The 26,872-nt window shown below is 51.7% G+C and overlaps 9 non-coding genes across 9 annotated transcripts; 8 read left to right on the top strand and 1 right to left on the bottom strand.

The window, feature by feature from the left end:
• Nucleotides 1–953: 953 nt before the first annotated feature.
• On the top strand, nt 954–1,026 carry trnai-gau (transfer RNA isoleucine (anticodon GAU)). Its single transcript has one exon. It is a non-coding gene; the product is annotated as a tRNA-Ile (tRNA).
• Nucleotides 1,027–4,899: 3,873 nt separating this feature from the next.
• On the top strand, nt 4,900–4,972 carry trnat-agu (transfer RNA threonine (anticodon AGU)). The gene has a single exon. It is a non-coding gene; the product is annotated as a tRNA-Thr (tRNA).
• Nucleotides 4,973–7,103: 2,131 nt separating this feature from the next.
• On the top strand, nt 7,104–7,176 carry trnat-ugu (transfer RNA threonine (anticodon UGU)). Its single transcript has one exon. It is a non-coding gene; the product is annotated as a tRNA-Thr (tRNA).
• Nucleotides 7,177–8,118: 942 nt separating this feature from the next.
• On the top strand, nt 8,119–8,191 carry trnai-aau (transfer RNA isoleucine (anticodon AAU)). Its single transcript has one exon. It is a non-coding gene; the product is annotated as a tRNA-Ile (tRNA).
• Nucleotides 8,192–14,067: 5,876 nt separating this feature from the next.
• On the top strand, nt 14,068–14,140 carry trnat-ugu (transfer RNA threonine (anticodon UGU)). The gene has a single exon. It is a non-coding gene; the product is annotated as a tRNA-Thr (tRNA).
• A 3,722-nt stretch (nt 14,141–17,862) lies between these two features.
• Nucleotides 17,863–17,935, top strand: trnat-agu (transfer RNA threonine (anticodon AGU)). The gene has a single exon. It is a non-coding gene; the product is annotated as a tRNA-Thr (tRNA).
• A 3,615-nt stretch (nt 17,936–21,550) lies between these two features.
• Nucleotides 21,551–21,623, top strand: trnat-ugu (transfer RNA threonine (anticodon UGU)). Its single transcript has one exon. It is a non-coding gene; the product is annotated as a tRNA-Thr (tRNA).
• Nucleotides 21,624–22,615: 992 nt separating this feature from the next.
• Nucleotides 22,616–22,689, top strand: trnat-cgu (transfer RNA threonine (anticodon CGU)). Its single transcript has one exon. It is a non-coding gene; the product is annotated as a tRNA-Thr (tRNA).
• Nucleotides 22,690–25,254: 2,565 nt separating this feature from the next.
• trnat-agu (transfer RNA threonine (anticodon AGU)) lies at nt 25,255–25,326 on the bottom strand. The gene has a single exon. It is a non-coding gene; the product is annotated as a tRNA-Thr (tRNA).
• Between the last annotated feature and the right edge of the window lie 1,546 nt (nt 25,327–26,872).

Genomic DNA, 26,872 nt, shown 5'->3' with positions numbered 1-26,872 from the left:
ACATCCACAGTGTGGAGCGACAAACATTACAAGCTTACAGACATTACACTCACTCATTCTCCTCTCTAACCCTCTCCCCTCACTGTCTCTCCTTCCCCCTCTCGCCGCTTTTCACTCTCCGCTTCCCTCTCCTTCCTCCCTCTCTTTCGACCCCTCCCTCCCCTCTCTCCTCTCTCTCTCTCTCTTTTCCATTTCTTTTCAGGTTTCCCCCTTCTCCCACTCTCTCCCCTTCCCCTCCCGCTCTTTCACATTCCCAACTTTCTCTTTTCCCTTCCCCTCTCTTTCCCTCTCCTTCCCCACTCTTTCTCTCCCCTTCCCCTCTCTCTCTCACTCCTTCCCCATCACTCCTCTCAACATCTCTTTCACCTTCCCCCCACTCTCTCTCCCCTTCCCTCTCTTTCCCCTCCCCTCTCTCGCTCTCGCCTTCCCTCTCTCTCTCTCCCATTCCCCTCTCGCTCACTCCTTCCCCTCTCCCTTTTCATTTTCTCCCCTCCTCTCTCTCTCCTCTCCCTCACCTTCTCTCTCCCCTCCACAGTCTCCACTCCCCTCCATCCTCCCTTTTATTCCCTCGCTCTCGCTCTCCCCTTTCCCATCAGACTCTCCCCCTCCCAATCTCTCCCATCCCCCCTCTCACTCCCCTTCTCCCTCTCTCTCCCCTTTCCCCGCTCTACCCTCTCCCCTCGAGGGACAGAGTGAGAAGGTGAGAGACAGAAAGAAAGAGACAGAGACAGTGAGACAGAGAGAGACTGAGAGATTGGGACAGAGTGTGACTGAGTTGCCTTGGGATGTTTTACTACGTGAAAGACCCGATATATCGATGTTGAGAGGCGAATATTGAAGAGACGGAGGCAGGAGTCTGGGGGATGAGACACAATCTGAGCGTTTCACTGACCCCTCCTCATTCTTCAAACACACAGCACTAACTGGGGAATGACCCACAGCCCAGGGCAGGTGGTTCCATAGCTCTGGGGTTAGAGCACTGGTCTGATAAACCAGGGGTCGTGGGTTCAAATCTCACTGGGGCCGACTCAAAATTAGCTCAGTATTTAAATTCACTGTCAATTAACAAGGGCTTTAATTATAAATATCAAACAGCTCCAAGACTGTCCCTGGAACAACAGGGTCCCCCCTCTCTCCTCCTTCTTGTGTCTCTGACTCTCCCTTCCTCATCACGACCCGTTCTACACCTTTTTATCGCTTTCCCGTCTCTCACTCATTCCCTTCTCCCCCTTTCCCCCTCCCTCGCCTCACCCTCTCTCTCCGCTATCCACTCTCTCACCCCCTCTCTCCGCTTACTCTGTCTCTTTCGCCAACCCAGTCTCTCCACCCTCTCTCCCCTTCCCCTCACATTTTCACTCTCCACCTCCCACCCTCCCCTCCTTCCTCTCTCGCTCTCTTTTCCCTTTCTTTTCAGAGTCTCCCGTTCTCCCTCTCTATCCCCTTCCTTTCTCTCTCCCTTGCCTCCTCCCTCTCTTGCCTTCCCATCTCTCTCCCCTTCCCCCCTCTCCCCTTCCCCTTTCTTCCCTTCCATCACTTACTCTCCCCTTCCGCTCTCATCCATTATCCTCTCTCACTCACTCCATCGCCACCCTTCCCTCTCCCTCTATTTCCCCTTCCCCCTCTCTCTCACTCCTTCCACTCTCTCTTTTCCCTTCCCCTCTCTTTCCTGCTCCTTACCCTGCGTTTCCCAAAACAAGTGGTTCCATAGCTCAGGGGTTCGAACACTGGTCTAGTAAATCAGGGTCGTGGGTTCAAATCTCACTGGGGCATACTCAAAATTAGGTCAGTATTTAAATTCACCGTCAATTAACAAGGGCTTTAATTATAAATATTAAACTGCTCTGATACCGACCCTGGAACAACAGGTTGTCGTCTCAATTACACTTTCTCTCCATCCAAATCTCTCTCTGCCGACCCCCATTCTGCATCTTTTACCCCCTTTCCCGCGATCTCGCTTTGCCCGTCTCCCCCCTCCCTTGCCACACCCACTCTCTATCCTTTCCTGTCTTTCTCTCTCCCCCTTCCGCTCCCCACCTCTCACTCCCCTTCCCCCTGTCTCTCAATTCTTCCCACATTCTACCCAATATAAACCAGAGATGATCCAAAACTTGGCTGATCCCGTGTCCTAACTCGCACCCAGTCCCGCTCACCCATCACCCACTGTGTTCACTGCCCCGTGTCCTAACTCACACCCAGTCCCGCTCACCCATCACCCCCTGTGTTCACTGCCCCGTGTCCTAACTCGCACCAAGTCCCACTCACCCATCACCCTCTGTGCTCACTGCCCCCGTGTCCTAACTCGCACCGAGTCCCACTCACCCATCACCCCCTGTGCTCACTGCCCCCGTGTCCTAACTCACACCCAGTCCTGCTCACCCATCACCCCCTGTGCTCTCTGCCCTACATTGGCTCCCGGTTAAGCAACACCTCGATTTCAAAATTCTCATCCTTGTTTACAAATCCCTCCATGACGCTCGCACCTCCCTATCTCTGTAACCTCCTCCAGCCCCTACACCCCTCCCTATCTCTGTAACCTCCTCCAGCCCCTACACCCCTCCCTATCTCTGTAACCTCCTCCAGCCCCTACTCCCCTCCCTATCTCTGTATCCTCCTCCAGCCCCTACACCCTCCCTATCTCTATAACCTCCTCCAGTTCCTACACCCCTCCCTATCTCTGTAACCTCCTCCAGCCCCTACACCCTCCCTATCTCTGTAATCTCCAGCCCCTACACCCCTCCCTATCTCTGTAACCTCCTCCAGCCCCTACACCCCTCCCTATCTCTGTAACCTCCTCCAGCCCCTACTCCCCTCCCTATCTCTGTATCCTCCTCCAGCCCCTACACCCTCCCTATCTCTGTAACCTCCTCCAGCCCCTACACCCCTCTCTATCTCTGTAACTTCCACCAGCCCCTACACCCCTCCCTATCTCTGTAACCACCTCCAGCCCCTACACCCCTCCCTATCTCTGTAATCTCCTCCAGCCCCACAACCCCCCGAGATGTCTGCACTCCTCTAATTCTGCCCTCCTGACCATCCCTGATTATAATCGCTCCACCATCAGTGGCCGTGCCTTCTGTTGCCTGGGCCCCAAGCTCTGGAACTCCCTCCCGAAACCTCTCCGCCTCTCTACCTCTCTTTCCTCCTTCAAGACTCTCCTTAAAACCGACCTCTTCACCTGCGCTAATTTCTACTTTTGTGGCTCGGTGTCAAATTTTTATCCCATAATCCTCCTGTGGAGCACCTTGGGACGTTTCACTACGTTAAAGGCGCTATATAAATATACATTATTGTTGGTGTTCCCTCTGTCTCTCCTCTTCCCCGTCTCTCTCTCACTCCTTCCCCTCACTCTCCCCTTCCCTCTCTCTCACTCCATCCCCTTCCCTCTCTCTCACTCCTTCCCCTCACTCTCCCCTTCCCTCTCTCTCACTCCTTCCCCTCACTCTCCCCTTCCCTCTCTCTCACTCCTTCCCATCACTCTCCCCTTCCCTCTCTCTCACTCCTTCACCTCTCTCTCCCCTTCCCTCTCTCTTCCTCTAATAGAGCCCCACCTAGTGGACTATCGATGTAATAACAACTACTGACACGCTCCTCTCTCTCTCCATCTCTCTCTCTCTCTCTCTCGCCTTCCCCCCTCACTCTCTCCTTCCCTCTCCCTGTTCCTTTCCCCCGCTTTCTCCCCTTCCCACTCTCCGCTCCTCTCTCTCCACTCACTCCTCAATCTCTCCCCTCCCTCCCTCTCTCTCCTTTCCCTTCTGACTTTCCCCTTCCCCCCTCTAACCCCTTCCAGCTCGAGAGACAGTGAGCGACAGAGAGAAAGTGATTGAGAGACAGAGAGAGAGACTGAGAAAGAGAGAGAAACAGAGCGAGAGTGAGTGAGTGAGAGAGAGAGAGACAGAGAGACAAAGTGATAGAGAGACAGAGAGAGAGTGAGAAAGAAAGACAGAGAGAGAGAGACTGAGAAAAATACACAGAGACAAAGAGAGATTGAGGCAGAGAGAGAGTGAGAAAGGAAGACAGAGAGAGAGAGAGAGACTGAGAAAGATACACAGAGACACAGAGAGACTGAGAGACAGAGAGATTGGGGCAGAGTGTGACTGAGTTGCCTTGGGATGTTTTACTACGTGAAAGACCCGATATATCGATGTTGAGAGGCGAACATTGAAGAGACGGAGGCAGGAGTCTGGGGGATGAGACACAATCTGAGCGTTTCACTGACCCCTCCTTATTCTTCAAACACACAGCACTAACTGGGGAATGACCCACAGCCCAGGGCAGGTGGCTCCATAGGTCAGGGGTTAGAGCACTGGTCTAGTAAACCAGGGGTCGTGGGTTCAAATCTCAATGGGGCCTACTCAAAATTAGCTCATTGTTTAAATTTACTGTCAATTAACAAGGGGTTTAATTATAAATATTCAACAGCTCTGAGACCAACCCTGGAACAACAGACTCCTGTCTCTCTCTTCCCCATCATGACCTGTTCTACATCTTTTTCCCACGATCTCGCTTTCCCAGCTCTCACTCATTCCCCTCTCCCCCCTCCATCGCCTCACCCTCTCTCTCAGCTATCCACTCTCTCATTGTGTCTCTTTCGCTGACCCAGTCTCTCCACCCTCTCTCCCTTTCCCCTCGCCTTTTCACTCTCCACTTCCCTCCCTCCCCTCCTTCCTCTCTCGCTCTCTTTTCCCTTTCTTTTCAGAATCTCCCGTTCTCCCTCTCTCTCCCCTTCCTTTCTCTCTCCCTTGCCTCCTCCCTCTCTTGCCTTCCCATCTCTCTCCCCTTCCCCCCTCTCCCCTTCCATCTCTTACTCTCCCCTTCCCCCTCTCTCTCACTCCTTCCATTCTCTCTTTTCCCTTCCCCTCCCTTTCCTGCTCCTTCCCCTTGTCTTTTCACAAAACAGGTGGCTCCATAGCTCAGGGGTTAGAGCACTGGTCTAGTAAACCTGGGGTTGTGGGTTCAAATCTCACTGGGACCTACTCAAAATTAGCTCAGTATTTAAGTTCACTGTCAATTAACAAGGACTTTAATTATAAAAATTGAACAGCTCAAAGACCGACCCTGAAACAACAGACTCCCTGTCTACACTTCCCCGTCTCTTACACTCTCTCCTCCCTTCCCATTGTAACCTTTTTTCCCCAGTCTCTCACTCATTCCTCTCTGTCACCCTCTCCCCTACCCACTCTTTGTGTCTCTTCTCCCTTTCTTTTCAGATTCTACGATAAAAACATAAGAACATAAGAAATAGGGGCAGGAGTAGGTCATACGGCCCATCGAGCCTGCTCCGCCATTTAATACCATCATGGACTCAGCTCCACTTCCCTGCCCGCCCCTTTATTCCCTTGTCGGTTAAGAAACTGTCTATCTCTGTCTTAAATGTATTCAATGTCCCAGCTTCCACAGCTCTCTGAGGCAGCGAATTCCACAGATTTACAACCCTCTGAGAGAAGAAATTCCTCCTCATCTCAGTTTTAAATGGGCGGCCCCTTATTCTAAGACCATGCCCCCTAGTTCTAGTCTCCCCCATCAGTGGAAACATCCTCTCTGCATCCACCTTGTCAAGCCCCCTCATAATCTTATACGTTTCGATAAGATCACCTCTCCTTCTTCTGAATTCCAATGAGTAGAGGCCCAACCTCCTCAACCTTTCCTCATAAGTCAACCCCCCTCATCCCCGGAATAAACCGAGTGAACCTTCTCTGAACTGCCTCCAAAGCAAGTATATCCTTTCGTAAATATGGAGACCAAAACTGCACGCAGTACTCCAGGTGTGGCCTCACCAATACCCTGTATAACTGTAGCAAGACTTCCCTGCTTTTATACTCCATCCCCTTTGCAATAAAGGCCAAGATACCATTGGCCTTCCTGATCACTTGCTGTACCTGCACACTAACCTTTTGTGTTTCATGCACAAGTACCCCCAGGTCCCGCTGTACTGCGGCACTTTGCGATCGTTCTCCATTTAAATAATAACTTGCCCTTTGATTTTTTTCTGCCCAAGTGCATGACCTCACACTTTCCAACATTATACTCCATCTGACAAATTTTTGCCCACTCACTTAGCCTGTCTATGTCCTTTTGCAGATTTTTTGTGTCCTCCTCACACATTGCTTTTCCTCCCATCTTTGTATCGTCAGCAAACTTGTCTACGTTACACTCAGTCCCTTCTTCCAAGTGGTTAATATAGATTGTAAATAGTTAGGGTCCCAGCACTGATCCCTGCGGCACACCACTAGTTACTGGTTGGTAACCAGAGAATGAACCTGTTGTGTTCCTAACACAGATGAGACTGCACACAGGGAGGTTAAAGTAACAGTGACCTCAGTCTTTATTAAGACACTCCAGAGTGAGGAACAGGCCTTAGGGCCCGGCTTATACACAGTGCTCCCAAGGGATGCTGGGATCCCTTGGGACTTCAGGGGATGTGCTCCCTGGTGGCGGAAGATGGGAGTGCATGCTTTACAGATACACAACAGAACCATCTATTCTTCTCTCTCCCCTTCCCTCTCTCAGTCCTTCCGCTCTCTCTCCCCCCCTTAACTCTATCTCTTCATCCCCACTCTTTCCCCCTCCCCCTCTCTCTCTCCCCTTCCCCTCCCACATTACCATTCCCCTCGCTCACTCCCCTTCCCCTCCCTCTCTCTCTCTCCCCTTTCCTCTCTCCTGTCATTCTCCCCCCACTCCTTCCCCTCTCTCTCCTCCCTCCTCTATCTTGCCTCTCTCTCCTCTCCCCCTCTCTCCCCCCTCTCTCCCCTTCCCCCTCTGCTTTTTCACTCTCCCTTTCACTCTCCCTCTCCCCTTCCACTCTCGTCCCTCCCCTCCCTCCACTCTCTCTCTTTACCATTCTTTTCCGATTCTCCCCTTCGCCCTCTCTGTCTCCCCTTCCTTTCTCTCTCCCCTGCCCCCTCCCTCTCTCGTCTTCCCATCTCTCTCCCCTTCCCGTCTCTCCCCTCCCCCTCTCCTTCTCTCCCATTCCTCTCTCTCTCACTCCGTCTTCCTCTCTCTCCCCTTCCTCTCTTTCCCCTTCCCCATCTCTCTCACTCCTTCCACGCTCTCTTTTCCCTTCCCCTCTCTTTCCTGTTCCTTCCCCTGTAACTCCTCAAACAGGAGGCTCCATAGCTCAGGGGTTAGAGCACTGGTCTTGTAAACCAGCGGTCATGAGTTCAAATCTCAATGGGGCCTCCTCAAAGTTAACTCAATATTTAAATTCAGCCTCAATTAACAAGGCTATTAAACAGCTTTGAGACTGACCCTGGAGCAACAATCTCCTTTTGTCTCCAGTGATATCGCTCTCCCTTCCCGTTCTGCATCTTTTTCCCGCTATTGAACTTTCCCCGTCCCTCACAGACTCCCCTCCCCCTCTCTCCCCCACCCTTTCACTCTCTCTCTCTCCGTCCCCTCTCTTTCCCCTCGCCACTCTTTCTCTCTCCCTTTCCCCTTCACTTCTCTTTCCCACTCCTCCACGATCACCTTCCCCTTCCCGCCTCTCTCTAACCCTTCCCTTTTCTCACTCTCCACTTCCCCTCTCTCCCCTTCTCTCTCACTTTTATTCACCGCGCACTCCTTCCCTCTCTCTCCTTCCTCCTCTATCTTCCCTCTCTCTCCCCTCCCCCTCATACCCCTACCCACTCTCTCCACCCTCTCTCCCCCTCCCGTTCTGCCTTTTCACTCTCCCTTTCCCTCTCTCCTCCCCTCTCTCTCCTCCCCTACCTCCTCTGTCTCTCCCTTTTCCCTTTCTTTTCAGATTCTCCCCTTCTCCCTCTCTTTCTCGTTCCTATTTCTCCTATCCCCATCTCTCTCCCCTTCCCCCTCTCTCACTCCTTCCACTCTCTCTCCACTTCCCCTCTCTCTCTCACTCCTCCTCCCCTCTCTTCCCCTCCCCTCCCTTTCTCACTCCTTCTACTCTCTCCCTCCCTTCCACACTCTCTCCCTCCCTTCCACACACTCTCTCCCCTTTCCCCCTCTCACTCCTTTCCCTCCCTCTCTTCCTCTTCCCCCTCCTTCCCCCTCTCTCTCACTCCTTCCTTCTCTGTCTCCCCTTCCCCCTCTCTCTCACTCCTTCCACCCTCTCTTTTCCCTTACCCTCTCTTTCCTGCTCCTTCCCCTGTCTTTCCCAGAGCAGGTGGCTCCATAGCTCAGGGGTTAGAGCACTGGTCTAATAAACCAGGGGTCGTGAGTTCAAATCTCATTGGGGCCTCCTCAAGATCCACTTATTTATTAAATTCACCGTCAATTAACAAGGGCTTTAATTATAAATATTAACCAGCTCTGAGACCGACCCAGGAACAACAGGCTCCCCTCTCCTCCCCTTGTCTCCCTCACACTCTCTCTCCCCCTTCCAAATCTTTCTCTGCCCTCCCCATCACTATTATGATCAGAATAAATCCAGGGGACCGTATCGTGAGCTGAAACTATTGTGACCTTGGTCTCTTTATTGAGACCCCAGAGTGGGGAAGCAGCATGGTGGATCACCTTATGTACCTGCTTGTCCCAGGGTGCACAAGTGACCCTTAGGCCTCCCACAGGTGTGCCCCCTAGTGGCAAGTCTGACATATTGGTGAGGTTTAGGTGCATACATAACATCACTCCCCCCCCCGCCCCCTCCAAAGGCTTATGTACCAGTTATTTGCAAGTTGAGGCGATATGACGCCCTGTGTCCCCAGGTCGATCACCTGATTTGAATTCCTGGCCTGGGTGAGTTGGTCGGAACGTTGCTGCCCGGCCGAGTGCCTGGTGTGATGGGACAGACGTGGCCAGGTCCTTTCACAATGGTGGCCTGCTTATCGATAGTTTGCAGTCTGGTCTGGTCCAAACGCTTTCTGCGTTTGCTCAGTACATGGTTTCACAACCAAACACTCCATTTTCATCACACACACACACACACTCCATTCCCCTCTTTGTCTCACACAGTGCTCTCGGCCCCATCTGGGGGCCCTGAATATTGTCCACGTCACTTATTCTGATGTGGTGTGGAGGGGGGCCGTACGATCGTGGTGCATTCTCTGCTGATAGCAGGCGGAAGGCTCGGTCCTGAGCGACTCTGTCCGGTGACTGCGTAGCAACCCGGGACAGCCGGGGTCTGTAGGGAGTCTACCGCGACACGTGTGGTGCTCGGCTTGGTGATCTGGGCTGCCCGCTGCGGACTATTGTCGCTGACCCTAAGGCCTGGAGAGCCCAGGATGGGCCGATACGGCCCTGAGACTTTCAGTGGTAGCGGGAGGCCGTGTGGTCCCCCGTGGATCCTGGGACGTAGTACGGAGGTTCCCGCACCACCGACTGTGTGTAGCCTCCCTGCCTTTCTTTGTAACACGTTGCAGGGTTTGCCCCACAGGGGGGGGGGGGCAATCTGATGGGATGAGCATTACGTCTTTGCGACGGATAAGCTGCAACACTCCCGTCTGGCGGTTCGCCGTGAGCAGGCGGTAATGTGATAACACATCACTTCCTACAAGTACTTTGTCAGATACATATACGACCGGTTGTTGTTTGCCCGCTACTTTGGCTTGTTTTAACGTACCCCCGACCCCATATGATAGTACATCATTGGCCGTGAAAGAACGCTCACATGGGTTCCACAGTGCAAACAACTTATTGGAACATAGTGGGTTCCTGACCTTCTCAGCGGCCCCCCCCTTTACCTTTGCCCCAAACCCAGTGGCCTTCCTCGCTGGCCAACACATGCCTCTGTTCCGTTGCGGCCACATCCCGTGGTCTGGACGTTTCTCTCGACCCGTGGTCTGGACGCTTCTCTCGACTGCCGCCATCTTCCTCCCCAGGGATTTCCGCCTCTGGCGTCGGGAAGACACATTCGGATGGTTTCGGCCGGAGCCCCGCTCCGCTTGGTCGGCCTGGAGCCTCTTCCGTCGCCGCCAAGAGGTCGTCGGCTTCGGGTGCTGGGTACCCCCGTCTGTAACCGCTGCTCAGTTGACCTTCGCCTCCTGGTGGTCGCGACGAGCGGCCTGTGCCTCGGGGGTCTGCAAATGGATCTGCACTTCGACGCCTGGTTCAGCTGAAGGTGGGGGGCTTGCTCAGCCTTTGAGCAAGGGGAGAGGTTGTTCGCCAGAGAAGGTACACAGAGGTCTTCCCAGTTCCATCGAATCTTCCCCATCCACCTTCTACCAAGCAGCATTGGCCCATCACCTGAAACAATCCACAGAGGTAAATCGCGCACCGCTCCCTCATGGGATACCCTTATGCCCGCACTACCAATAACTGGTCTCAGTTCCTTGGTGTAGGTGCCCAGCTTTGCCTGAATCGGGATCAGCTTGGGTCATTGTGCTCTGTCGCCCCCCCCCACAGTCTCTCGAATGCCTTCTGGCTCATTATTGATTGACCCGCCCCCGTGTCTAGTTCCATGGAGACTGGAGTGCCGTTAGGTCCAACTTTTCACATTATCGGAGGGCTTTTGGTGGTGAAGGTGTGTACCCCATGTACTTCCCCTTCAGCCTCAGGTTGAGTTGCCTCTCCTGCTCGTTCAGCGTGACCCTCGCTGGATCGATGGTCCTCTCCTGACTCTGCCACGTGGTGAGTCACAGACCCTTTGCACATTCGCTGGAGGTGCCCCATTGTTCCACGGCCCTTGCACACACAGGGCTTGAATCGACATTGATGGGCTCGATGGCTGACCCCAGCAGGGCCAACATGGTGCTAATGGATACGCATTCACGGCCCACGGCGGACTTTGAGTCACTCGAGGCCTAGGTCTGGCCTCTGCGGTCATGTGGGCCCTGTCCTGTGCCGCTCTGCCTGCTGAATACATTATTTTATGCACAGTACTTGCCGGTGAGCTTCGAATCTGTTTCGTGTTATCGCTTGTGGATATGAAGGCCTGGGCTGTCGTGATGGCCTTGCTCAGATAGAAACACAGAAAAAGAGAAAATAGGTGCAGGAGTAGGCCATTCGGCCCTTCGAGCCTGCACCACCATTCAATAAGATCATGGCTGATCATTCACCTCAGTACCCCTTTCCTGCTTTCTCTCCATACCCCTTGATCCCTTTAGCCGTAAGGGCCATATCTAACTCCCTCTTGAATATATCCAATGAACTGGCCTCAACAACTCTCTGCGGCAGGGAATTCCACAGGTTAACAACTCTCTGAGTGAAGAAGTTTCTCCTCATCTCGGTCCTAAATGGCTTACCCCTTATCCTTAGAATGTGTCCTCTGGTTCTGGACTTCCCCAACATCGGGAACATTCTTCCTCCATCTAACCTGTCCCGTCCCGTCAGAATCTTATACGTTTCTATAAGATCCCCTCTCATCCTTCTAAACACCAGTGTATAATGGTTCAGTTTATCCAGTCTCTCCTCATATATCAGTCCTGCCATCCCGGGAATCAGTCTGGTGAACCTTTGCTGCACTCCCTCAATAGCAAGAATGTCCTTCCTCAGATTAGGAGACCAAAACTGAACACAATATTCCAGGTGAGGCCTCACCAAGGCCCTGTACAACTGCAGTAAGACCTCCCTGCTCCTATACTCAAATCCCCTCGCGATGAAGGCCAACATACCATTTGACTTCTTCACCGCCTGCTGTACCTGCATGCCAACTTTCAATGACTGATGAACCATGACACCCAGGTCTCGTTGCACCTCCCCTTTTTCTAATCTGTCACCATTCAGATAATATTCTGCCTTCCTGTTTTTGCCTCCAAAGTGGATAACCTCACATTTATCCACATTATACTGCATCTGCCATGCATTTGCCCACTCACCTAACCTGTCCAAGTCACCCTGCAGCCTCTTAGCATCCTCCTCACAGCTCACACCGCCACCCAGCTTAGTGTCATCTGCAAACTTGGAGATATTACACTCAATTCCTTCATCTAAATCATTGATGTATATTGTAAATAGCTGGGGTCCCAGCACTGAGCCCTGCGGTACCCCACTAGTCACTGCTTCCCATTCCGAAAAGGACCCGTTTATCCCGGGCTCCGGCAGACAGCAGCTTGCGAAGGATGAGCTCGTGACCGATTCCGAGCACGAAACCGTTCGGCAACATTTCCCGCAAAGATCCCGCAAAAACCGTACTGCCCCGCAAGGAATCTTCTGGCCCTGGGAGCGCCGGTGGGTGTAAAAGTGATACCTGGCCTTTAAGGTGCTCTCCTTCGGCTTGAGGCGTTCCCACACCAGCACACACAGCTCTGTGTAAGTCTTCTCCTCTGGTTTGACCGGTGCCAGCAGGTTTTTGAGCAGGCCGTATATCGGAGACCCACATACGGTGAGGAGAATCGCCCTGGTCTTGATCGCCCTCTCTCAGCCTCGTCCTGTTCATTGGCGACGTAGTACCGGTCGGGACGCTCAACGAAGGCTTCCCAAATCATCACCCTCAACAAATCCCTCAACAAGACCAACGGCAGCCATTACCGTGTGAAGGTTGGTGATCCGTTACTCGTCGCCAGTGAGTGATGTTCAGAATAAATCCACAGGACTGTATTGCAAGCTCAAACTGTGGTGACCTTGTGCTCTTTATTCAGACTCCAGGGTGGGGAAGCAGTATGGTGAGTCACCTTATATACCTGCTTGTCCCAGGGTGTACAGGTGACCATTGGGTCTCCCACAGGTGTGCCCCCTAGTGGCAAGTCTTACATATTGGTGACGTTTACATGTGTACACAACAATCACGACCCGTTCCACATCTTTTTATTCCTCTCTCACTTTCCCGCCATCTCGCTTTCCTCGTCTCTCACTCATTCCCCTCTCCCCCTTGCCCCTCCCTCGCCTCACCCTCTTCCCGTCCCACTCTCTCCCCTTCCGACTCTGCCTTTCCACTCTCCCTCTCGCTCCTCCTTCTCCGCTCCCTTTCCTCCCCTCCCTCCTCTCTCTCTCTCTTTTCCCTTTCCTTTCAGATTCTCCCCATCTCCCTCTCTCCCCTTCCCCTTTCTCTCTCCCCTTCCTCACTCTCTCACTCCTTCCCCTCTCTCTCTCACTCCTTCCCCATCACTCCTCTTAACATCACTTTCACCATCCCCCCGCTCTCTCTCCCCTTCCCTCTCTTTCCCCTCCCCTCTCTCGCTCTCGCCTTCCCCCTCTCTCTCCCCTTCTCCCTCTCTCACCTTCCCTTCCCTCTCCTTCCCCTCCCTCCTCTCTCGCTCTCGTCTTCCCCCTCTCTCTCCCATTCCCCTCTCGCTCACTCCTTCCCCTCTCCCTTTTCATTTTCTCCCCTCCTCTCTCTCCCCTCCCTCTCCTTCTCCCCCCCTCCCCTGTCTCCACTCCCCTCCCTCCTCCCTTTCCTTCCCTCGCTCTCGCTCTCCCCTTTCCCATCAGACTCTCCCCCTCCTCATCTCTCCCATCCCCCCAACCTCTCTCTCCCCTTCTCCCTCTCTCTCCCCTTCCCCCGCTCTACCCTCCCGCCTCGAGAGACAGAGTGAGAAGGTGAGAGACAGAAAGAAAGAGATAGAGACAGAGCGACAGAGAGAAAGAGAGACAGAAAGTGAGAGAGAGAGATTGAGAGAGAGAGAGAGACAGAGAGACAGAGAGATTGGGACAGAGTGTGACTGAGTTGCCTTGGGATGTTTTACTACGTGAAAGACCCGATATATCGATGTTGAGAGGCGAATATTGAAGAGACGGAGGCAGGAGTCTGGGGGATGAGACACTATCCCGCGATCTCACTTTCTCCATCTCTCTCTCCCCTTTCCCTCTCTCTCTCCCCTTCCCCTCTCTCTCCTTCCGCTCCCTCCCCTCACTCCTCTCTCTCGCTCTTTTGCCTTTCTTTTCAGATTCTCCCCTGCTCCCTCTCTCTCCCCTTCCTTTCTCTCTCCCCTGCCTCCTCCCTCTCTTGATTTCCCATCTCTCACTCCTCCTCCTCTCGCTCTCTCCCATTCCCCTCTGGCTGACTCCTTCCCCCTCTCTCTCCCATTCCCTCTCCCACTCATTCCCCTCTCTCCCTCCTTTTACAACTTCCAAGCACTAATCTCTCTCACAGAGCCGGCACAGACACGATGGGCCGAATGGCCCTCCTTGTGTGCTGTAAGATTCTGTGAATGCTCAGGGATGAATCACCGAGAATGATTATTCGGGCCCCACCTCCTTGTTAACAATAGTAAGATGCAAACAGGAGCTGGTGTTACAGGTGACTCCATAGCTCAGGGGTTAGAGCACTGGTCTTGTAAACCAGTGATCGTGGGTTCAAATTTCACTGGGGCCTACTCAATTTTGGCTTCTGTTACTGAATTGACCGTCAATCAGCGACAGGCCGACACCATCAAAGGAACCACTCACTCCGCACTTTACAATCTTCCCACAGTACTTTCACTTCCCACCCCCAGTCTGTATCCCACCTTTTCCACATCCAGTCTCAGAGACACCGATATATCATCGACTCATCGAAACTTACAGCAGGGAAGGAGACCATTTCGGCCCATCGTGTCTGCACCAGCCGACCAAGAGCTATCTGCTGGGCAGGGCCACATAGTCCGCATGTCCCAGACACGAGACTCCCAAAGCAAGCGCTCCACTCGGAACTCCTTCACGGCAAGCGAGACAAAGGTGGGCAGAGGGAAGGTTACAAGGGACACCCTCAAAGCCTCCCTGATAAAGTGCAATATCCCCACCCACACCTGGGAGTCCCTGGCCAAAGACCAGTCCCGCCCGGAGTGGAGGAAGTGCATCCGGGAGGGCGCTGAGCACCTCGAGTCTCGTCGCCGAGAGCGTGCAGAAACCAAGCGCAGGCAGCGGAAGGAGCGTGCGGCAAACCAGTCCCACCCTCCCCTTCCCTCAACGTCGATCTGTCCCACCTGTGACAGGGACTGTGGTTCCCGTATTGGACTGTTCAGCCACCTCAGGACTCATGTTAAGAGTGGAAGCAAGTCTTCCTCGATTCCGAGGGACTGCCTATGATGATGATATGATCCCAGCCTGATCCCACTTTCCAGCTCTCGGTCCGTAGCCCTGTAGCTTACGGCACTTCAAGTGTACATCCAAGTACCTTTTAAATGTGGTGAGGGTTTCTGCCTCTACCACCCTTTCAGGCCGTGAGTTCCAGACCCCCACCACCCTCTGGGTGAAGGAATGGAGGTCTCCCCTCAGCCTCCTCTGTTCCAAAGAAAACAACCCCAGCCGATCCAATCTTCCCTCGTCGCTAAAATTCTCCAGTCCCGCCAACATCCTGGTAAATCTCCTCTGCACCCTCTCCAGTGCAATCACATCCTTCCTGCGATATCCTGACATTTTAGGGAGAAATAAATCTGGGAAACATAGAAACGTAGAAAATAGGTGCAGGAGTAGGCCATTCGGCCCTTCGAGCCTGCACCACCATTCAATATGATCATGGCTGATCATTCCCTCAGTACCCCTTTCCTGCTTTCTCTCCATACCCCTTGATGCCTTTAGCCGTAAGGGCCATATCTTACTCCCTCTTCAATATATCCAATGAACTGAACTCAACAACTCTCTGCGGCACGGAATTCCACAGGTTAACAACTCTCTGAGTGAAGAAGTTTCTCCTCATCTCGGTCCTGAATGGCTTACCCCTCATCCTTAGACTGTGTCCCCTGGTTCTGGACTTCCCCAACATCGGGAACATTCGGCCAGCATCTAACCTGTCCTGTCCCGTCAGAATAGAAACATAGAAACATAGAAAATAGGTGCAGGAGTAGGCCATTCGGCCCTTCTAGCCTGCACCGCCATTCAATGAGTTCATGGCTGAACATTCAACTTCAGTACCCCATTCCTGCTTTCTCGCCATACCCCTTGATCCCCCTAGCAGTAAGGACCTCATCTAACTCCTTTTTGAATATATTTAGTGAATTGGCCTCAACAACTTTCTGTGGTAGAGAATTCCACAGGTTCAGCACTCTCTGGGTGAAGAAGTTCCTCCGCAACTCGGTCCTAAATGGCTTACCCCTTATCCTTAGACTGTGACCCCTGGTTCTGGACTTCCCCAACATTGGGAAATTCTTCCTGCATCTAACCTGTCTAACCCCGTCAGAATCTTATACGTTTCTATAAGATCCCCTCTCATCCTTCTAAACTCCAGTGAATACAGGCCCAGTCGATCCAGTCTCTCCTCATATGTCAGTCCTGCCATCCCGGGAATCAGTCTGGTGAACCTTCGCTGCACTCCCTCAATAGCAAGAATGTCCTTCCTCAGATTAGGAGACCAAAACTGAACACAATATTCCAGGTGAGGCCTCACCAAGGCCCTGTACAACTGCAGTAAGACCTCCCTGCTCCTATACTGAAATCCCCGAGCTATGAAGGCCAACATACCATTTGACTTCTTCACCGCCTGCTGTACCTGCATGCCAACTTTCAATGACTGATGAACCATGACACCCAGGTCTCGTTGCACCTCCCCTTTTCCTAATCTGTCACCATTCAGATAATATTCTGCCTTCCTGTTTTTGCCCCCAAAGTGGATAACCTCACATTTATCCACATTATACTGCATCTGCCATGCATTTGCCCACTCACCTAACCTGTCCAAGTCACCCTGCAGCCTCTTAGCATCCTCCTCACAGCTCACACCGCCACCCAGCTTAGTGTCATCTGCAAACTTGGAGATATTACACTCAATTCCTTCATCTAAATCATTGATGTATATTGTAAATAGCTGGGGTCCCAGCACTGAGCCCTGCGGCACCCCACTAGTCACTGCCTCCCATTCCGAAAAGGGCCCGTTTATCCCGGGATCCGGCAGACAGCAGCTTGCGAAGGATGAGCTCGTGACCGATTCCGAGCACGAAACCGTTCGGCAACATTTCCCGCAAAGATCCCGCAAAAACCGTACTGCCCCGCAAGGAATCTTCTGGCCCTGGGAGCGCCGGTGGGTGTAAAAGTGATACCTGGCCTTTAAGGTGCTCTCCTTCGGCTTGAGGCGTTCCCACACCAGCACACACAGCTCTGTGTAAGTCTTCTCCTCTGGTTTGACCGGTGCCAGCAGGTTTTTGAGCAGGCCGTATATCGGAGACCCACATACGGTGAGGAGAATCGCCCTGGTCTTGATCGCCCTCTCTCAGCCTCGTCCTGTTCATTGGCGACGTAGTACCGGTCGGGACGCTCAACGAAGGCTTCCCAAATCATCACCCTCAACAAATCCCTCAACAAGACCAACGGCAGCCATTACCGTGTGAAGGTTGGTGATCCGTTACTCGTCGCCAGTGAGTGATGTTCAGAATAAATCCACAGGACTGTATTGCAAGCTCAAACTGTGGTGACCTTGTGCTCTTTATTCAGACTCCAGGGTGGGGAAGCAGTATGGTGAGTCACCTTATATACCTGCTTGTCCCAGGGTGTACAGGTGACCATTGGGTCTCCCACAGGTGTGCCCCCTAGTGGCAAGTCTTACATATTGGTGACGTTTACATGTGTACACAACAATCACGACCCGTTCCACATCTTTTTATTCCTCTCTCACTTTCCCGCGATCTCGCTTTTCCCGTCTCTCACTCATTCCCCTCTCCCCCTTTCCCCTCCATCGCCTCACCCTCTTCCCGTCCCACTCTCTCCCCCTCCGACTCTGCCTTTCCACTCTCCCTCTCCCTCCACCTTCTCCGCTCCCTTTCCTCCCCTCCCTCCTCTCTCTCTCTCCTTTCCCTTTCCTTTCAGATTCTCCCCTTCTCCCTCTCTCTCCCCTTCCCCCGCTCTACCCTCCCCCCTCGAGGGAAAGAGTGAGAAGGTGAGAGACAGAAAGAAGGAGACAGAGACAGAGAGACAGAGAGAAAGGGAGACAAAGCCAGAGTGTGACTGAGTTGCCTTGGGATGTTTTGCGACGTGAAAGACCCGATATATCGATGTTGAGAAGTGAATATTGAAGAGACGGAGGCAGGAGTCTGGGGGATGAGACACAATCTGAGCGTTTCACTGACCCCTCCTCATTCTTCAAACACACAGCACTAACTGGGGAATGACCCACAGCCCAGAGCAGGTGGCTCCATAGCTCAGGGGTTAGAGCACTGGTCTAGTAAACCAGGGGTCGTGGGTTCAAATCTCACTGCGGCCTACTCAAAATTAGTTCAGTATTTAAATTCACTGTCAATTAACAAGGGATGTAATTATAAATATTAAACAGCTCCGAGACCGACCCTGGAACAACAAGCTCCTGTCTCTCTCCCTTCCATATTAGGACATGTTCTACATCTTTTTACCTCGCTTTCCCCATCTGTCACTCATTCCCCTCTCCCCCCTTCCCCCTCCCTCGCCTCACACTCTCTCTCCGCTATCCACTCTCTCACCCCCTCTCTCCGCTCACTCTGTCTCTTTCGCCAACCCAGGCTCTCCACCCTCTCTCCCCTTCCCCTCACCTTTTCACTCTCCACTTCCCTCCCTCCCTCCTTTCTCTCTCGCTCTCTTTTCCCTTTCTTTTCAGAGTCTCCCGTTCTCCCTCTCTCTCCCCTTCCTTTCTCTCTCCCTTGCCTCCTCCCTCTCTCCCCTTCCCCCCTCTCCCCTTCCCCTCTCTCCACTTCCATCTCTTACTCTCCCCTTCCGCTCTCATCCATTAGCCTCTCTCACTCACTCCATCGCCATTCTTCCCCTCCCTCTCTATTTCCCCTTCCCCCTCTCTCTCACTCCTTCCACTCTCTCTTTGTTACGCTACACTCTGTCCCCTCTTCCAGGTCATCTATGTATGTTGTAAACAGTTGTGGTCCCAGCACCGATCCCTGTGGCACACCACTAACCACCGATTTCCAACCCGAAAAGCACCCATTTATCCCGACTCTCTGCTTTCTGTTAGCCAGCCAATTCTCTATCCATGCTAATACATTTCCTCTGACTCTGCGTACCTTTATCTTCTGCAGTCACCTTTTGTGTGGCACTTTATCGAATGCCTTTTGAAAATCTAAATACCACCACATCCATCGGTACACCTCTATCCACCATGCTCGTTATACCCTCAAAGAATTCCAGTAAATTAGTTAAACATGATTTCCCCTTCATGAATCCGTGTTGCGTCTGCTTGATTGCACTATTCCTATCTAGATGTCCCGCTATTTCTTCCTTAATGATAGCTTCAAGCATTTTCCCCACTACAGATGTTAAACTAACCGGCCTATAGTTACCTGCCTTTTGTCTGCCCCTTTTTTAAACAGTGGCGTTATTAGCTGCTTTCCAATCCGCTGGTACCTCCCCAGAGTCCAGAGAATTTTGGTAGATTATAACGAATGTATCTACTATAACTTCCGCCATCTCTTTTAATACCCTGGGATGCATTTCATCCAGACCAGGGTACTTGTCTACCTTGAGTCCTATTAGCCTATCCAGCACTACCCCCCGAGTGACAGTGATTGTCTCAAGGTCCTCCCTTCCCACATTCCTGTGACCAGCAATTTTTGGCATGGTTTTTATGTCTTCCACTGTGAAGACCGAAGCAAAATAATTGTTTAAGGTCTCAGCCATTTCCACATTTCCCATTATTAAATCCCTCTTCTCATCTTCTAAGGGACCAACACTTACTTTAGTCACTCTTTTCCGTTTTATATATCTGTAAAAGCTTTTACTACCGTTTTTATGTTTTGCGCAAGTTTATTTTTGTAATCTATCATTTCTTTCTTTCTTGCTTTCGTAGTCATTCTTTGATGTCGTTTAATATTTTCCCAATCTTCTAGTTTCCCACTAACCTTGGCCACCTTATATGCATTGGTTTTTAATTTGATACTCTCCCTTATTTCCTTGGTTATCCACGGCTGGTTATCCCTTCTCTTTCCGCCCTTCTTTTTCACTGGAATATATTTTTGTTGAGCACTATGAAAGAGCTCCTTATAAGTCCTCCACTGTTCCTCAATTGTGCCACCGTTTAGTCTGTGTTTCCAGTCTATTTTAGCCAACTCTGCCCTCATCCCACTGTAGTCCCCTTTGTTTAAGCATAGTACGCTCGTTTCTGACACTACTTCCTCACCCTCAATCTGTATTACAAATTCAACCATACTGTGATCACTCATTCCGAGAGGATCTTTTACTCAGAGATCGTTTATTATTCCTGTCTCATTACACAGGACCAGATCGAAGATAGCTTGCTCCCTTGTAGGTTCTGTAACATACTGTTCTAACAATCCTGTATGCATTCTATGAATTCCTCCTCCAGGCTACCCTGTGCGATTTGATTTGACCAATCGATATGTAGGTTAAAATCCCTCCTTTTTCACATGCCTCCATTATTCCCTTGATTATTGCCCGCCCCACTGTGAAGTTATTATTTGGGGGCCTATAAACTACGCCCACCAGTGACTTTTTCCCCTTACTATCTCTAATCTCCACCCACAATGATTCAACATTTTGTTCATTCGAACCAATATCATCTCTCACAACTGCCCTGATATCATCCTTTATTAACAGAGCTACCCCACCTCCTTTCCCTTCTTGTCTATCTTTCCGAATTGACAGATACCCCTGTATGTTTAATTCCCAGTCTTGGCCACCCTGCAACCACGTTTCTGTAATGGCCACCAAATCATACCCATTTGTAATGATTTGTGCCGTCAACTCATTTACTTTGTTTCGAATGCTGCGTGCGTTCAGGTAGAGTGTTTTAATACTAGTTTTTAAACCATGATTTTTAGTTTTGACCCCTCCTGCAGCCCCTTTATCTTCATACATATTGTCCCTTCCTATCACCTTGTGGTTTACCCTTACCCCAGTGCTACTCTGCTCTGTTGCCTCCTGCCTTTTGCATTCTTTCTTGGGTTCCGGTTCATCTGAGCTCTCACCCACTCTAACTAGCTCAGAGCCCTCTCCTGGGTTCCGAATACAAGTTACTGGTTTGTAACCAGAGAATGAACCTGTTGTGTTCCTAACACAGATGAGACTGCACACAGGGAGGTTAAAGTAACAGTGACCTCAGTCTTTATTAAGACACTCCAGAGTGAGGAACAGGCCTTAGGGGCCGGCTTATATACAGTGCTCCCAAGGGATGCTGGGATCCCTTGGGACTTCAGGGGATGCGCTCCCTGGTGGTGGAAGATGGGAGTGCATGCTTTACAGATACACAACAGAACCATCTATTCTTCTCTCTCCCCTTCCTTCTCTCAGTCCTTCCGCTCTCTCTCCCCCCCTGAACTCACTCTCTTCATCCCTGCTCTTTCCCCCTCCCCCTCTCTCTCTCCCCTTGCCCTCCCACATTACCATTCCCCTCGCTCACTCCCCTTCCCCTCTCTCTCTCTCTCCCCTTTCCTCTCGACTGTCATTCTCCCCCCACTCCTTCCCCTCTCTCTCCTCCCTCAGCTATCTTGCCTCTCTCTCCCCTCCCCCTCTCTCCCTCCTCTCTCCCCTTCCCCCTCTGCTTTTTCACTCTCCCTTTCATTCTCCCTCTCCCCTTCCACTCTCGTCCCTCCCCTCCCTCCACTCTCTCTCTTTACCATTCTTTTCCGATTCTCCCCTTTGCCCTCTCTCTCCCCTTCCTTTCTCTCTCCCCTGCCTCCTCCCTCTCTCATCTTCCCATCTCTCTCCCCTTCCCGTCTCTCCCCTCCCCCTCTCCTTCTCTCCCATTCCTCTCTCTCTCACTCTGTCTCCCCCTCTCTCCCCTTCCTCACTTTCCCCTTCCCCATCTCTCTCACTCCTTCCACGCTCTCTTTTCCCTTCCCCTCTCTTTCCTGTTCCTTCCCCTGTAACTTCTCAAACAGGAGGCTCCATAGCTCAGGGGTTAGAGCACTGGTCTTGTAAACCAGCGGTCATGAGTTCAAATCTCAATGGGGCCTCCTCAAAGTTAACTCAATATTTAAATTCACCCTCAATTAACAAGGCTATTAAACAGCTTTGAGACTGACCCTGGAGCAACAATCTCCTTTTGTCTCCAGTAATATCGCTCTCCCTTCCCGTTCTGCATCTTTTTCCCGCAATTGAGCTTTCCCCGTCCCTCACAGACTCCCCTCCCCCTCTCTCCCCCATCCTTCCACTCTCTCTCTCTCCGTCCCCTCTCTTTCCCTTCGCCCCTCTTTCTCTCTCCCTTTCCCCTTCACTTCTCTTTCCAACTCCTCCACGATCACCTTCCCCTTCCCGCCTCTCTCTAACCCTTCCCTTTTCTCGCTCTCCACTTCCCCTCTCTCCCCTTCTCTCTCACTTTCATTCACCGCGCACTCCTTCCCTCTCTCTCCTTCCTCCTCTATCTTCCCTCTCTCTCCCCTCCCCCTCATTCCACTACCCACTCTCTCCACCCTCTCTCCCCCTCCCGTTCTGCCTTTTCACTCTCCCTTTCCCTCTCCCCTCCCCTCTCTCTCCTCCCCTACCTCCTCTGTCTTTTCCTTTTCCCTTTCTTTTCAGATTCTCCCCTTCTCCCTCTCTTTCTCGTTCCCATCTCTCCTCTCCCCATCTCTCTCCTCTCCCCCTCTCTCTCTCCCCTTCCCTTCTCTCTCTTCCTCCATGTCTCCCCTTCCCCCTCTCTCACTCCTTCCACTCTCTCTCCACTTCCCCTCTCTCTCTCACTTCTCCCCTCTCTTCCCCTCCCCCTCTCACTCCTTCTACTCTCTCCCTCCCTTCCACACTCTCTCCCTCCCTTCCACAAGCTCTCTCCCCTTTCCCCCTCTCACTCCTTTCCCTCCCTCTCTTCCTCTTCCCCCTCTCTCTCACTCCTTCCCCCTCTCTCTCACTCCTTCCTTCTCTGTCTCCCCTTCCCCCTCTCTCACTCCTTCCACTCTCTCTTTTCCCTTCCCCTCTCTTTCCTGCTCCTTCTCCTATCTTTCCTAAAGCAGGTGGCTCCATAGCTCAGGGGGTTAGAGCACTGCTCTCGTAAACCAGGGGTCGTGAGTTCAAATCTCACTGGGGCCGACTCAAGATCAGCTTATTTATTAAATTCACCGTCAATTAACAATGGCTTTAATTATAAATATTGACCAGCTCTGAGACCGACCCTGGAACAACAGGCTCCCCTCTCCCTCTCCTTGTCTCCCTCACACTCTCTCTTCCCCTTCCAAATCTTTCTCTGCCCTCCCCATCACTGTTATGTTCAGAATAAATCCACGGGACCGTATCGTAAGCTGAAACTATTGTGACCTTGGTCTCTTTATTGAGACCCCAGAGTGGGGAAGCAGCATGGTGGATCACCTTATGTACCTGCTTGTCCCAGGGTGCACAAGTGACCCTTAGGCCTCCCACAGGTGTGCCCCCTAGTGGCAAGTCTGACATATTGGTGAGGTTTAGGTGCATACATAACATCACTCCCCCCCCCGCCCACCCTCCAAAGGCTTATGTACCAGTTATTTGCAAGTTGAGGCGATATGACGCCCTGTGTCCCCGGGTCGATCACCTGATTTGAATTCCTGGCCTGGGTGAGTTGGTCGGAACGTTGCTGCCCGGCCGAGTGCCTGGTGTGATGGGACAGACGTGGCCAGGTCCTTTCACAATGGTGGCCTGCTTATCGATAGTTTGCAGTCTGGTCTGGTCCAAACGCTTTCTGCGTTTGCTCAGTACATGGTTTCACAACCAAACACTCCATTTTCATCACACACACACACACACTCCATTCCCCTCTTTGTCTCACACAGTGCTCTCGGCCCCATCTGGGGGCCCTGAATATTGTCCACGTCACTTATTCTGATGTGGCGTGGAGGGGGGCCGTACGATCATGGTGCATTCTCTGCTGATAGCAGACGGAAGGTTCGGTCCTGAGCGACTCTGTCCGGTGACTGCGTAGCAACCCGGGACAGCCGGGGTCTGTAGGGAGTCTACCGCGACACGTGTGGTGCTCGGCTTGGTGATCTGGGCTGCCCGCTGCGGACTATTGTCGCTGACCCTAAGGCCTGGAGAGCCCAGGATGGGCCGATACGGCCCTGAGACTTTCAGTGGTAGCGGGAGGCCGTGTGGTCCCCCTGTGGATCCTGGGACGTAGTACGGAGGTTCCCGCACCACCGACTGTGTGTAGCCTCCCTGCCTTTCTTTGTAACACGTTGCAGGGTTTGCCCCACAGGGGGGGGGGGCAATCTGATGGGGTGAGCATTACGTCTTTGCGACGGATAAGCTGCAACACTCCCGTCTGGCGGTTCGCCGTGAGCAGGCGGTAAAGTGATAACACATCACTTGCTACAAGTACTTTGTCAGATACATATACGACCGGTTGTTGTTTGCCCGCTACTTTGGCTTGTATTAACGTACCCCCGACCCCATATGATAGTACATCATTGGCCGCGAAAGAACGCTCACATGGGTTCCACAGTGCAAACAACTTATTGGAACATAGTGGGTTCCTGGCCTTCTCAGCGGCCCCCCACTTTACCTTTGCCCCAAACCCAGTGGCCTTCCTCGCTGGCCAACACATGCCTCTGTTCCGTTGCGGCCACATCCCGTGGTCTGGACGTTTCTCTCGACCCGTGGTCTGGACGCTTCTCTCGACTGCCGCCATCTTCCTCCCCAGGGATTCCCGCCTCTGGCGTCGGGAAGACACATTCGGATGGTTTCGGCCGGAGCCCCACTCCGCTTGGTCGACCTGGAGCCTCTTCCGTCGCCGCCAAGAGGTCGTCGGCTTCGGGTGCTGGGTACCTCCGTCTGTAACCGCTGCTCGGTTGATCTTCACCTCCTGGTGGTCGCGATGAGCGGCCTGTGCCTCGGGGGTCTGCAAATGGATCTGCACCACTCCCCCCTTCCCCCTCTCTCTCTCCCCTTCTCCCTCTCTCCCTTCCCCCCACTCTCCCCTCCCCCCTCTCTCCTCTCACTCCTCCAGGAGCAGGCCATTGGGAAAAGCATAATTGGGTCAGGCAGAGTCAGCATGGATTTATGAAGGGGAAGTCATGTTTGACTAATTTGCTGGAATTCTTTGAGGATGTAACCAACAGGGTGGATAAAGGGGAACTCATTTTAAGAGTGGAAGCAAGTCTTCCTCGATTCCGAGGGACTGCCTCTTGCAATGTCTGTCAGCTTGTAATGTTTGTAGCTCCACATTGAGGATGTGGACGTATTGTGTACTGCAAGTGCAGAGTTAATAATAAACAGAATTCGGCGGGTTTCCGGAGACTTCCGAGAGAGCTGCGCGCCATGTTAGGAAGCTGTGTGTGCTGTGCCCTGTGAATATATCAAACCTATGCTGATGATGTGAGAGACAAAGAGTGAGAGAGAAAGAGAAAGTCAGATTGAGAGATTGAGTGAGAAGGAAAAAGAGTAAGAGAGAGGCATAATCCCATTTGGCCCATCGTATCCACACCGGCCGGCCAAGAGCAACCCAGCCTCATCCCACTTTCCAGCTCGAGGTCTGTGGGTTGCAGCACTTCAAGTTCTTTTTAAATGTGGTCATCTTTTAACGTGGACAAAAAGGTTCCAGAGTCAGTCTGGGAGCTGCTTAATATTTTTTGTTAAAGCTCCTGTTAATTGACGATGAATTTAAATTATGATCCAATTTTGAGTAGGCCCCAGTGAGATTTGAACCCACAACCCCTGGTTTACTAGACCAGTGCTCTAACCCCTGAGCTATGGGTCATTCCCCAGTTAGTGCTGTGTGTTTGAAGAATGAGGAGGGGTCAGTGAAACGCTCAGATTGTGTCTCATCCCCCAGACTCCTGCCTCCGTCTCTTCAATATTCGCTTCTCAACATCGATATATCGGGTCTTTCACGTAGTAAAACATCCCAAGGCAACTCAGTCACACTCTGTCCCAATCTCTCTGTCTCTCTGTCTCTGGCTCTCTCTCTCACTCCTGCTCCTATTTCTTGTGTTGTTATGATTGTTCAGGGATGAATCACCCAGTCTCAGAGCCACCCGTATATAACCCGATATTTCACACTTCCTGCTTTATTCCCAGGATGTGATGAAGGGGAAAATGAACCAGTTGGGGTTTTTACACATAATGCATCCCTCAGCGATGTGTTTGACCCCTGATAGATAGATAGATAGATCGATAGATAGATAGACAGATAGATAGATAGACAGACAGATAGATAGATGGACAGACAGACAGATAGACAGATAGATAGATAGATAGACAGACAGACAGACAGACAGATAGACAGATAGATAGATAGATAGATAGATAGATAGATAGATAGATAGATAGACAGATAGATAGACAGATAGATAGATAGATAGACAGACAGATAGACAGACAGATAGATAGACAGACAGACAGACAGATAGGTAGATAGATAGACAGATAGGTAGATAGATAGACAGATAGGTAGATAGATAGACAGATAGACAGACAGACAGATAGATAGATAGATAGATAGATAGATAGATAGATAGATAGATAGATAGATAGACAGATAGATAGAACAAAACAGAGATTGATACACAGCACTAACTGGGGAATGACCCACATGCCAAAACAGGTAGCTCCAAAGCTCAGGGGTTAAAGCCCTGGTTTGGTAAACCAGGGGTTGTGAGTTTAAATCTCAGTGGGGCCTACTCAAAATTAGCTCAGTATTTAAACTCACTGTCAATTAACAAGTGTCTTAATAATAAATATTAAACAGCTCTGTAACCAACCCAGAAACAACAGACTCCTATTTGCCCCCTTCACCAATCTTTCTTACTCCTTTATTCTTCTCTCTATCTCTCCGCTTCTGCCTTTCCCTTCATTCTCACTTTCTATTTCCCCCCCTCTCATTGCCAGTCGCTCTGTCTCTCTCTCTGCCCTTTACGTCTCTCTCTCTCTCTTTCTGTCTCTCTCTGTCTCTGCCATTCGGCCCCTCGAGCCTGTTAGAGAGGGTGCAGAAAATATTTACCAGCATTTGTAGGATCTTGCGGAGACATCGTTGGTGGTATTTCTCCAGCGACTTGAGCTGTCCGCTGTACATGGTCCATGTCTCTGAGCCATACAGGAGGTCGGCTATTACTACAGCCCTGTAGACCATGAGCTGGGTGGTAGGTTTGAGGGCCTGGTCTTCAAACACTCTTTTCCTCAGGCGGCCGAAGGCTGCATTGACGCACTGGAGGCAGTGTTGGATCTGGTGGTCAATGCATGCCCTTGTTGATTGGAGGCTCCCGAGGTTTGGGGAAAGGTCCACGTTGTCCAGGGCCACAATGGG

This window comes from Pristiophorus japonicus, unplaced genomic scaffold (genome assembly GCF_044704955.1).
Source record: "Pristiophorus japonicus isolate sPriJap1 unplaced genomic scaffold, sPriJap1.hap1 HAP1_SCAFFOLD_288, whole genome shotgun sequence".
Classification (NCBI taxonomy): Eukaryota; Metazoa; Chordata; class Chondrichthyes; family Pristiophoridae; genus Pristiophorus; species Pristiophorus japonicus.
The sequence above is the reverse complement of the archived record's forward strand: the minus strand, read 5'-3'. Positions and strand labels throughout refer to the sequence as shown.